The 13,708-nt window shown below is 34.3% G+C and overlaps 1 protein-coding gene and 1 pseudogene across 3 annotated transcripts in view; one reads left to right on the top strand and one right to left on the bottom strand.

Annotated features, from left to right (window-relative positions):
* TRIM33 (tripartite motif containing 33) overlaps nucleotides 1-13,708 on the bottom strand; it is a 141,834-nt gene that overhangs the window by 86,848 nt on the left and 41,278 nt on the right. The window lies entirely within an intron of this gene.
* Nucleotides 1,510-2,052, top strand: LOC309801287 (small ribosomal subunit protein eS27-like; annotated as a pseudogene). The gene has a single exon. The product of its transcript is annotated as a small ribosomal subunit protein eS27-like (transcript).

Genomic DNA, 13,708 nt, shown 5'->3' on the forward strand with positions numbered 1-13,708 from the left:
TGTTAACTGGAATTTAGCTTCATTAAATTGGTGGACTTCTATTCAAGATGGATCACTAAGCAGATCTAAGACCACCTGACCCCCAACTCAAACACAGAAATGGCTAACATATAACAAATTAAAGGTCTAAAAATATATAACTGAGTCTACAACCAAGAAGTCAAAATTTGAAGTGCCATAAACAAAAAGGGCACTCAAAGCCTAAGTGGTAAGGCAGTGATGTAAGTGGGCCACAGGGGTTATCGTTACCACCGTTGGGAAAAGGAAGACAAAGGTTAAAAGTTGAAACTGAACTCCCTCAATAAAGCCATAGGGCAGGCTTTAAGTACTCTAAAACCTAAAATCCTTGCCAGCCGTGGAGTCATCCACAAGAAGTCTGAACACAAACAAGCTTCCTGCATAGATACATAACCAAAGTGTGTACTACCTGCACAGTACATAGAAAGGCCAAGTCAAGAAACTAATAAGAAGCTTGTCTAGGAGTAGCTTCCAGGTTGGTGAACTTGGGGATTTTCAGGAAGAGTGACATACTTAGTGAGCATGGAAGGTCCACACCTTTTCCCACATACCTTGCCCTATGCATCTCTTCCATCTGGCTGTTCCTGAGCTATATTCTTTTATAATAACTGGTAATCTATCCAATGCCGGATGACTTAGAAGTTCATGTAGTGATGCAATCTCCAGCCCTGAACCTTCATGTCCTGGCACCAGTTCTTCTGAGATTTCAGAAACACTGAATGGAAAACTGGAAGTAAATCTATTATGAACCAGAAGGAACCCAAGGAAACCAGTCCATCATACTAGTCATCTTTCCCAAGGCTGAACTCAACGTTTCTCTTCTGTTCTCTATCCTAAGTTCAAGTTCTTATTTAAAATCTCCTTTTAATCAACTCAGAACTCCAAACAAAATGTCCACGAAGCAGAAGTCATTATTTTTGCCTAACAGCTACTTGTTTTCCTGGGATTCTTCTTTAGGTAAGTAAATTCACATATTCATTCAACAACAACAAAAAGAAGCTTGTCTGGACCCTTACAAACACAAAACCATCTCATTAGAACTCTTCCCAACCCAAGGCACAAGTGGAACTCCCACTGAAGATAAGCTCATAAATAAAACTACAATGCACATGAAGAAATTTCAGTACTATTACAGTCAACAAATACAATAAACCAAGAAGTAGAAACCTAATCCACAGAAGACAATCAGTCTGATAAAGACTTCAAATATGTGTAAAATTTTCACAAAGTGACAAATGGGATCTATGAAAATGGGTAGATCTGAAAAAGAATCAAGAAAATAAAATTATTGAATAAACTCACAACACGAGTTAAATAATAAGTGATAACTGTAAAAAAAATTATCAAGGTAGAAGATAGATATGAAGAAATCACATAGAATTCAACAGAGATAAGGAGAGATAGAAACCACAAAATAGAAGAAGCAAGCTAAAGAACTGAATGAGACTTTCTGGCGGTGACAACCTCCCCACAAGAACAAGCCTCTCACAAAGGATCTCCTTCATCCCTCTCCAGAAAAGAAGAAGAAACATAAGAAGAAGCACCTGGTGCAGAGCCCCAATTCCTATTTCATGGATGTGAAATGCTCAAGATGCTATAAAATCACCACTGTCTTTAGCCATGCACAAACATTTTTTTGTGTTGGCTGCTCTACTATCTTCTGCCAGCCTACAGAAGGAAAAAGCAAGGCTTACAGAAGGATGCTCCTTCAGACAGAAGCAGCACTAAAATCACCCTGAATCTAGATGAATGGGAAACCATCCCAATAAATACATTTTGGATACTAAAAAAAAAAAAAAAAAAAAAAAAAAGGCGGGGGGGACTGAATAAGAAACTCTAGCATGTGTCAAATAGAAGTTCTAAAAGTTCATGAAGGAACTGAAGTAGAGATGCTAAAGAGATAATAGCTGGAAATTTCAGAACTAAAGAAATGAACCCTCAGATTGCAATCCAAGTCCTGAGCAGGGTAAATAAAAATAAATGTGCACACATAAACATAGCAAAAATGAAGAACTTTTTTTTTTTTTTGGCAGTGCCATGTGGCTTGCAGGACCTCAGTTTCCTGACCAGGGACTGAACTCAGGCCACGGCAGTGAAAAGCCCAGAATCCTAACCACTAGGCCACCAGGGAACTCCCGAAAAAAACTCTTAATAACTACTAGTAATAGAAGAAAATCAGACTTACACCTGACCTCATCAGTAAAAAAAAACTGTCAAAAGATAACAGGAATGTTTATCTTCAAAGCTGTTAGAGAAAATAACAGTCAACCAGCAATCTGTATCCTGATTAATATTATTCAAGAATATAAGCAAATCAAATTATCAGACATATAACAGTACTTATTCATTGCTGTAAGAATAAAGCATTAGACTGAACCATATAAAACTGCCAGTATTTGACCACTTGTGACCTGCAAATATGGTAATTTTATACAGTTCAACCTGATATTTAAGAACATGGAAAAATACTTAGAAGTTACAAAAATTAATGAGCAAAGGCATCAATAAAACATATTGATATCTAAATGCATGGGCTAAAAGTAAATATTATATAAAAGAGAGATTAAAAAATTAAATTAAAATACCAAAATATAATAATCTGTCCTATTATAATTAAACTTCAGCTTTAAAAAATCATTCTAATTACAATATGAATGGAAAATTGAGATATGATTAAAATTATGTCAATTAAAATAAGGTAAAAACCTTACCTTAACAAAATAAGCAAAGGCCTTGAAATTCAATCACACAAACTGGAGAGTCAAATTTCAGAAATTCCAGGCATCTCTATTAGTTGGCACCTTTTTTTCCAGTCTGATTCACATAAATTGGCTCAGGAGACACTGGGGACACAGGAACTCTCTGCCACCCCACAATCCTTGTCAGATGTTTCCCGGCCCAACTTTGCTCTACCTTGTACTTCTGCCCTTATCCCAGGAAGAATTTTAACCTGCCTGTTTGAAAACAAAGGCTGTGCTGGGGACAGGAAATAATCAAATTATATCTATATTTGCATTAGTACAAGGTTTTACTGTAAGATCAGGTAGTATTTACTGGGAAATTTATATGTATTAGTTCATTCAGTCCTCGTAACAGCTTTGTAAAGTAGGTTCAATTACTATCCCCACTTCAAAGGTGAAAAAACTGAGGTTCAGAGAGATTAGATAATGTTCTCAAGCTATTTGACAATGTAAATGGAGGGGAGAGGAGACCAAGGTCTGAAACCTAAATGTCTAAACCTACAGCCAATGCTCTTAAAACCTATGCTAAACTAGCCCTCTAATTAAAAGGCTGGTCTATTAGTAACAAAATAAGAGACCAAACTAAGGAAATCATAAGAGAAACGTAGATGATAATTTAGAGGCAGAACTGATTTACTTAATGAATGAATATGTGAAGATGGAGAGGTAACAGTTATAGCAAGGGAAGAAATTTGAAATTCTAGATGATTTGCAAGTTTCTGGCATGGGTAATTCATGGATAATTACACAATTACTCAAAATGAGGGAAAAGTAATTTTAGCCAGAATGTAATGAATAAGTTTCGGATAGACTGTTTAGCATAGTTCTAGAACTGAAGAGTGTGAATCACCAGCATATAAGTATTTCAAATCTGAAGTGCAGTTATGATTAGTGAAGGGAGAATAGGATCAAGGACAATACCCCTTTGTACACCAATATTTATGGGTTAAGCAAAAGAAAAGGAGGTCTCAGATTTAGGAGACAAATTCCAAACATCTTCAACTGCAAATCACAATAAGTACATTTTACATGAAACACATACATGTAGCTGAAATAAATGAAATCAAACAAGGGTCAACTACTTTTTCCATTAACCACTCATGATCCTGTTGTGCCTGTAGCAATTTACTTTTAGAATCACACACTATCCTCAAGTATCAGCTGACTCTTGGCATAACCTAACAATCTTTTTATTCAGCCCTAGTTCTCTTTCCCATACCATGGAGTAGTTAGTTCAAATCTTCAATCATCAATTCCCCTCCTTTCCCTTAGAAAGTAATTATGAATGAAAAAATACAGACATGTTTTTCAGGTGGAGAAGGAAGTGGAAGGGAATTTACACCTATGGCCTCTAATTACCTAAGTGGGAGGCCAGATCAAGTGATGAGGGTGAGTCTTGTGAGTTGACTGTTGAAAGTCTGAATTGAATAATTCAGGGAACAGGAAAAAGAGGCTGGAGAGAATAAGATTAGTGGGTAGTGTCAAGAGCCCCAAGTTTGAAAGGTATAACCATTCCCAATGCTAATTCCTCCCTTCACCTTGCACCTATCTCCCATTCATCTCTATTCCTTCCCTGTGTGCACACAATAGTAGGCACCTAGGAAGAAGTACATATTTGCTAAGAAGGAAGAAGGCAAAAAATAACTAGATCCTGAAGCAACAAGTCACTGATCTTTTCCACAGAAATTTTTTAACAGTGGAGGTAGCAGCACAAAGATTTGTATATGAATACGGGGGAGCTAGAAATATGAAATGTTAAATATGTTGCCCATTCTTACAAAACAAGCTGTCAATAAAGAGAGCGAAAGAATGGAGAGGCAGAATAAAGTAGTATACTGCTTTATACAGGAAAAAATTGGAGATACAATACAGAAAATAACTAAATTAATTTATAATCAAATTGGCTTAACCCTACAAACTAATACCATACAGAATGTGTACTTAAATTATTAGTAGTACGTATCCAGTAAGTCTGCACAAGTCAGTTTTACCACTGTGGTGATCAGTTTGTAATGTATAAAAATATCGAATCACTGTCGTACACCTGAAACTAATGTAATACTGTAAGTCAATTATGCAAAAAACTGAACACTTGTCATGTACAAAAGAATATTTATAACACATATGCAGGCTGAGCACAATAAAAGAAAAACTCGAAAAGCCAAAAAAAAATTTTTTTTACCACTAAATATAGAACTGGCTTAAGCTGAAGTCATAGTTATATATGGCCACTTATGTGCACAAATGATCATATAAGACCTAACACTGATTATCAAACATAAAAATATATTTAGGAAATACAGTAATTAAGCATGGATGTTATCATAAAGCTTTTGGTATTCTTTAAGCTTCCTAATTCTTAAAGATAGATCTTTAAATTAAAATTCAAAAACGTAACATACTCAGAAAATTATGAGTAAATTCATTACCAAATATAGCAATCTAATTCCAGTACTCAGCATTGTTTGAAATAAGGTTGAAGTTTTTTCAATATTAAGAGAAACTTGTGTGAAAAATAACATACTTTTAAACTGGTAATGGGGGCAAGTTACACCCTGCTAGCTACGAAAAAGCACAGTTTAAAAAATAATAAACAGTTCAGCCAATAACTTATTAAGAATGATTTTTATACTTCTAAAGGAAAAGAAGGAGAAAGCTATAGAGATAGTATTTGTACTACAAAGCATAAAATATAAACCACCTGGTCCTTTACAGAAAAAGTACTGAACATCTAGTTTGAATGAATGATTTTTCACTAACTCACGAACTTCAAGATAGTTCTTGAATTCAAGTATTCAAATCCAAAACTAAAGGAATTCTGAGTCTTCTTTGTGGATACAGCTCACAGGAGAGAGGGCTTCAATCTGTGTATACATACATGTGCTTACTTGCATGCACCTAGGTTTTCTTTACTCTCTTTTCATGGGGGAAGGAGGCATGGAACTGAAAAGTCCTAGTGGAACCTGGAGCCTTCACTATGAAGAGCCAGGATTCCATGGCTGCCTGGTTCACCGCATCTACTTATTCATTGCCTCCTTTAGGAGGCCATCTGAATTTTGCACTGACAGGCTCAGTCAGTCAGTCCCTGGATCATGAGGACTGCTCCAACCCCAGCTGTACAAGCTGAGCAGGGAAACAGTAAGGCTCTGCTACTCTTGGACTAAGGTAATTAATTTGAAAATGTATTTATTAAAGGGCAGCTGAAACAAAGTTTATCATGTCTTTCATGGTCTGCTAGTTCACCACTGACCAATAAAACCATCCCCCACAAAACTGACCCTGTAAAGGCAGCCATACTCATGAATAGGCAAAGAATAAGTATATTCCATCTGAGGAGGTTCAGTAACTTGAGGGAGACCAAGGTGAACAATCAGAACCAGCTGACTGGCTCCCACTGAGGCAGAACTAGTGGAAGAAACAAAAGAGAACTTGACTAGAAAAAAAAAAAGCTTACTCGAGAAATGCAATTAGAATATACATTGCAAGTACAAAAAAAAGAGCTCTGCTAAAATTAAATAAAGGTGATTTTCATTTATAAAAACAGAAGACCTGAAAGAAAAAAAAAGGTAACTTCTAAGAAGCAAATTAATCAAATTAAGAAACATACCTAAAACAAAAGAAAGGTTTAAAGAGAAAAGAATAAACAAATAAATATCAGCAAATGGAGGTGGGTGGAAAGAGGTAGAACCAAAAAAAAAGAGGAAAAACAGTATAGCATTAGATAAGTCTAATTTGACCTCAAAAAGCATTAAATAGGACAAGGAGAAATTTTATTTAACAGTGAAGTATACAATCCATAAACTGTCATAAACTTTTATGCAACAAACAGGATGCCAGCCACAAACAAAAAGTAAAAATATGTGAATATACACAAACCTAATGGTAAAACATAAAATTTAGTGGCTCTTGAACTCATATATCCTTATCTAAATTCTGAAATCCAGAAAATTTTGATGAAAGTTTAGTTTCAAAACACATTTAGGGGAAAAGACCTGACCTGAACTGGCATGAAACTATATCTTTATGTCCCTACTAAGTGTAAATACTGCTGCAAAATATTAAGGTATTTCATTACAAGGACACTACCACAGACCCTGCTGAAAGGTTAAGTACATCTTTCCTCTCTAAAATATGAAAATTTATGTATCCCAATAGGCACTTGACACAAAGCTGAATCCATGAATGGAATCTTTTAACATAAAAATAATAAAATATTTTTGTTTTCATATGTCCATAAAACTTTAATCATGTAACCTGGCCATGACAAAAAAAAGTAAAAGGTTTTACTGACTATATATACAGACATAATCCAATAACTCTAAAAATAAATAAATAAATAAAAAAGAACACAAAAGAACTGAAATGATTCCTAAATAAGAAATGATATTCTGGCTCAAACAGGAAATTTTTAAGTGAAAAAAATTTTAAACTACCAAAATGGAGAATATTTTATAACTTTTTATTTTATAACAAATTATCACTCAGCAAAATACAAAGGGAGGAAAATATTTGGCCTTTGTGCCTTTTCTTATAACAATTAATGAACATGAACTTATCTTTTAAAGATACACATAGTTACAGTTAAACTACTGAAGTCAAAGAAATTTTTGAAAGAAGTAAGAAAAAAGTGACTCCTGATGTATAAGGGAACGACAATAAGATTAACAGTAGACTTCTCAGAAACAACAGAGGCCAGAAAGCAATGGGATGACATATTTCAAAGTGGTGAAAGAAAAAATTACCAACCAAGAATTCTATATTCATCAAAACTAACCTACAAAAATGAAAATGAAATAAAGAAATCCTCATATAATCATGGGTTGAGAGAATTCATTTCAAGTTGACCTGTCTTGAAAGAAGGTCCTCAGGTTGAAAGAAAGTGTCCTCAGACAGTAACTCAAATGCCTATAGAAATAAACAGCACAGGTAAGGTTAACTAAGCTGGTAAATGTATTAAAGAATATAAATTTATTTGTTCTCTTCCCTTAACTGATTTTTTTAAAGTTGCATAAAACAATAATAGCACAAAGGAGGAGAGAGGAAATGGAGTCACACTGGCTAGCACCAGGACATAACACAAAACCATAACCCAAACCCCCAAAGAAATAAAAGTACCAAAAATGGTAAATATATACAGGTTAATAGGAAAGACGATGTATTTTTTTCTTTCTTCTCTTCTTTAAAAACCATAAAAGTGTATAAACTATGACTATAACAGTATTGCTGGGTTTATAGCATGTAAGTGGAACATATGTAACAACAGTAGCACAAAGGAAGGAAAAGGTAATAAAGCAGCCATACTGGAGAAAGTTTCTATATTTTACTGAAATCAAGTTAGTACTAATCTAAAGTAGACTGTGATAAACTAAGAGACATACTGGAATCTCTAGAGCAATCACTAACAAAGGAATTAAAATGGAACACTATGAAGTATCTATGTAATACAAAAGAACGCAAATAAGGAAGAACCAAGGAACAAAAAAATACATTACATAGGAAACAAATAGCAAAACAACTAACACAGATTTGATCATATAAATAATGTTAGTAAATGAGAATGAATTAAGCACTCCAATCAAAAGGTAAGATTGTCACACTAGATACCAAAAAAAAAAAAAAGATTAAATATATGCTGCTTACAAGAGACACACTTTAGAGATCAAAGACATAAATAGGATGAAAGAAAAAAAGATGCAAAAAACATGTCATGGAAACTGTTACTATGCAAGAGCTGGAGTAGCTATACTAATATCAGATAAAATAGTTTTCAAGAAAAAAGTTACTAGACACAAACTGAACATTTTATAATTATAAAACTGTCAATTCTAAGGAAGATATAATTATAACCATATGTGCACCTAACAAGACTGCTACAAAATATATAAGAAAAGCCTAGTAGAACTGAAGGGAGATGGACAAAACAAAGCACAAAGATGAACAAATGAGTGGGGGAAAAAACACACAGGCCCACTACCTGTGAAACATTATCAAGTGGTTTAATATATGTGTAACTGGAATTCCAGAGAGGATATAAAAAAAGATCAGAAAATATTTTTTAAGAGAAAATGGTCAAATTTTCTCCAACTTTAACAAAAATAACCCAAAATTTAATAATCTCTGAGGATTATACCTCTAAATAAAACCATGCCAGGAACTCCCCAGCAGTCCAGTGATTAAGACTCGGCACTTCCAATGCAGGGGGTGAGGGTTCGAACCCTGTTCAGGGAACTAAGATCCCACATGCAGCATGGTGTGGCCAAAAAAACAAAACAAAACAAAAAAACAAACAAACAACAACCCACACCAAAGCACATCATAAAATCAATTGCTAAAAACTAATAATAAAGAGTACACCCTAACAGCAGAGTAGGGGAAAAGACACATTACATACAAAGGAACAAAGATAACAATGACAGCACACCTTTCATTAGAAACCACAGAAGCCAGAAGCTGTTAATGGAATGCCATCTTTAAAGCAGTGAAAGCAAAGAAAACAGACACATGAATAAACAAACCAACTGAAATTACAAACTACAGGGGGGAACACAAACAGCAAAGATTACAGACATAGAATTAGTGTATAAATATAAAATGAATGTTTAATGTAATAAAAACAGAATAGCATTAATTATGACCAAGGGAAAACAATACAAGAATAGATTGAAAAAAAAAACCCAGAAATTAAGAAACAAAAACAACTAAGTAATAAATTTAAAAGCATTAAAATGAATGGAGACCATGACAAAGATAAAAGTATAATGAAACTTTTCAGTACACTTTTGAATGGAATTAAAAAAAAATAAAAAGGTAGTAAATAACACAATACATTCTGGAATAAAACCATATGTTTTTAGTATTAGTGTAGAATACTGACAAAATTTAATCTTGTATTTAGTTACCAAAAACAAACAAGAAAAAAACTTCCAATTCAGACTGTACTGATTTGTACAGTCCACATCTTGATTATGACCCAATGAAAATGTTTACAAAGTAAAAATAAATGAAATGGTCACATACACAAAAGGCAAAAGAAAAATGGATTCCAGTTGGAACTACAAACTAAAATTACAAGCTCTCCAGAAAACAGTGTAGCAGAAACAGCTAATACTCAAAGACATTAAATCTATCCTATCTTTCAACCTAAATGTCTATCAACAGATGAATGGACAAAGAAGATGTAGTATATATATACAATGGAATATTATTCAGCCATAAATAATGAAATAATGCCTTTTTCAGCAACAGAGATGGACCTAGAGATTATATTAAATGAAGTGAGACAAAGACAAATATCATATGATATCGCTTATATGTGGAATCTAAAACAATGATACAAACTTATTTACAGAATAGAAATAGACTCACAGACATAGAAAACAAACTTATGGTTACCAAAGGGGATGGGGGGGGTAAATTAGGAGTTTGGAATTAACATATTAACATTACTATACATAAAACAGACAAACAATGGGAATTCCCTGGTTGCCTAATGGTTAGGATTCTGGGCTTTCACTGCCATGGCCCAGGTTCAATCCCTGATCAGGGAACTGAGATCCTGCAAGCCACACACCATTTTTAAATTTCCAAATCAAGATGGTTTTACAGAAGAGTAATGTTTAAATAACAGACCAGCATTCCATTATTATTTAAGCTAATCTACAAAAAGAGTGAAAAAAGGAAAATTCCCAATTCATTTTAAAGTCCAACATTACTTTAACATTAAAAGTTGGCAAAAACAACGCAAAAGAAGAAAATGGCAGATTATTCTAACATACTGATTAAAATATTGAATAAAATACAAGTTGATCATAATATTCTTCTGACAGATTACCAGACAGATTACTAAACTTCATATAGGAATTCAAGGATTATTCGACAGCAAAGATATTAACAAAATAATCATATTAAAACAACTAAAGGAGAAAACCATACGGTTATATAAGTAGATGCTAAAGTGGCATATGATAAAATTCAGGTAATAAAAACTCTAAGGAATAGAAGCAAACAACTTAAATATGAAAAGAATCATTTCCCCCAAACCATCAAATAGCATTCAAAAATAGCAAAACATTAAAAAACTTTTCAAGTCAGAAACTAACAAGCACGACTCATCAAAAAGGCAATACAACAAAATAATGCCCCAAACTCTAGAACCAGACTAATTAGGATTAAATTCTAAGCCCATCCCCTTCTGCACTGTGTGACTTTGGGTTAGCTTGTTAACCTTGGAGTCTAGGTTTCCCATTTGTAAAATAAGGATCGTAATAGTACCTACCTCAAGGGGTGTTGGAAGAGCACATGGATTAACAAATGTAAACTCCAACACACAGTAAGTACTCAGAAAATGGTAGCTATTATTATAAGTTACAATTTGTCTCAAAGATTTTACAGCATCACTGTGTAACAGACCTTTCTATAATAATGGAAATGTGCTATATCTGTACTGTCCAGTGCAGCAGCCAATATAACAAGTGGCCACTGAGCACTTCAAAAGGTGCTCAGTGTAACTAACAAAATAAATTTTTTAATTTTAGTTAGCTAAAATTTAAATAACCACAAGTAACTAGCGGCAACAGTACAGGACAATTCAGACCGAGAAAAAATATCTGAGATATGACTTTTTTTAAAAAAGACTAAAACGTTTTCAATTTTTGAGAAAATAAAATTTATAAGCAGCTCATGCAGCTCAATATCAAAAAAACAAACAACCCAATCCAAAAATGGGCAGAAGACCTAAATAGACATTTCTCCACAGAAGATATACAGACTGCCAACAAACACATGAAAGGATGCTCAACATCTTTACTCATTAGAGAAATGCAAATCAAAACTACAATGAGATATCATCTCACACCAGCCAGAATGGCCATCATCAAAAAATCTAGAAACCATAAACGCTGGAGAGGGTGTGGAAAAAAGGGAACACTCTTGCACTGCTGGTGGGAATATGAATTGGTACAGCCCCTATGGAGAACGGTATGGAGGTTCCTTAAAAAACTACAAATAGAACTACCATATGACCCAGCAATCCCACTACTGGGCATATACCCTGAGAAAACCATAATTCAAAAAGAGACATGTACCAAAATGTTCATAGCAGCCCTATTTACAATAGCCCGGAGATGGAAACAACCTAAGTGTCCATCATCGGATGAATGGGTAAAGAAGATGTGGCACATATATACAATGGAATATTACTCAGCCATAAAAAGAAACGAAATTGAGCTATTTGTAATGAGGTGGATAGACCTAGAGTCTGTCATACAGAGTGAAGTAAGTCAGAAAGAGAAAGACAAATACTGTATGTTGACACATATATATGGAATTTAAGAAAAAAAAATGTCATGAAGAACATAGGGGTAAGACAGGAATAAAGACACAGACCTACTAGAGAATGGACTTGAGGATATGGGGAGGGGGAAGGGTAAGCTGTGACAAAGTGAAAGAGTGGCATGGACATATATACACTACCAAACGTAAGGTAGATAGCTAGTGGGAAGCAGCCGCATAGCACAGGGAGATCAGCTCGGTGCTTTGTGACCGCCTGGAGGGGTGGGATAGGGAGGGTGGGAGGGAGACGCAAAAGGGAGGGGATATGGGAACATATGTATATGTATAACTGATTAAATTTGTTATAAAGCAAAAATAAATAAATAAATTAATTTTTTAAAAAAAGAGCAAAAAAAAAAAAATACCCAGAAACAAATGACAATGAAAATATGATGACCCACAACCTATGGCATGCAGCAAAAGCAGTTCTAAGAGGGAAATTTATAGCAATATAATCCTACCTCAAGAAACAAGAAAAATCTCAAACAACCTAACCTTACACCTAAAGCAGTTAGAGAAAGAACAAAAAATCCCGAAAGTTAGCAGACGGAAAGATCAGATCAGAAAAAAAAAAAAAAAAGAAAGAAAGAAACAATAGCAAAGATCAATAAAACTAAAAGCTGCTTCTTTGAGAAGATGAACAAAATTGATCAACCAATGGTCAGACTCACCAAGAAAAAAGGGAGAAGACTCAAATCAACAGAATTAGAAATGAAAAGAAGTAACAACTGACACTTCAGAAATACAAAGGATCATGAGAGATTACTGTAAGCAACTATATGCCAATAAAATGGATAGCTTGGAAGAAATGGACAAATTATTAGAAAAGCACAACCTTCCAAGACTGAACCAGGAAGAAATAGAAAATATAAACAGACCAATCACAAGCACTGAAATTGAAACTGTGATTAAAAATCTTCCAACAAACAAAAGCCCAGGACCAGATGGCTTCACAGGCGAATTCTATCAAACATTTAGACAAGAGCTAACACCTATCCTTCTCAAACTCTTCCAAAATATAGCAAAGGCGGGAACACTCCCAAACTCATTCTATAAAGCCACCATCACCCTGATACCAAAACCAAAGATGTCACAAAAGAAGAAAACTACAAGCCAATATCTCTGATGAACATAGATGCAAAAATCCTCAACAAAATATGAGAAAACGGAATCCAACAGCACATTAAAAGGACCATACACCATGATCAAGTGGGGTTTATCCCAGGAATGCAAGGATTCTTCAATATACGCATATCAATGTGATACAGCATATTAACAAATGGAAGGATAAAAACATATGATAATCTCAATAAATGCAAAAAAAGGCTTTCAACAAAATTCAACACCCATTTATGATAAAAACTCTCCAGAAAGTAGGCATAAGGAAAACCTACCTCAACATAATAAAGGCCATATGTGACAAACCCACAGCCAACATCGTTCTCAATGGTGAAAAACTGAAACCATTTCTTCTAAGATCAGGAACAAGACAAGGTTGCCCACTATCGCCACTATTATTCAACATAGTTTTGGAAGTTCTAGCCACATCAATCAGAGAACAAAAAGAAATAAAAGGAATCCAAATCAGAAAAAAAGATGTAAAATTGTCACTGTTTGCA

Source organism: Mesoplodon mirus, assembly GCF_964341445.2.
Source record: "Mesoplodon mirus genome assembly, chromosome: 3".
Classification (NCBI taxonomy): domain Eukaryota; kingdom Metazoa; phylum Chordata; class Mammalia; order Artiodactyla; family Ziphiidae; genus Mesoplodon; species Mesoplodon mirus.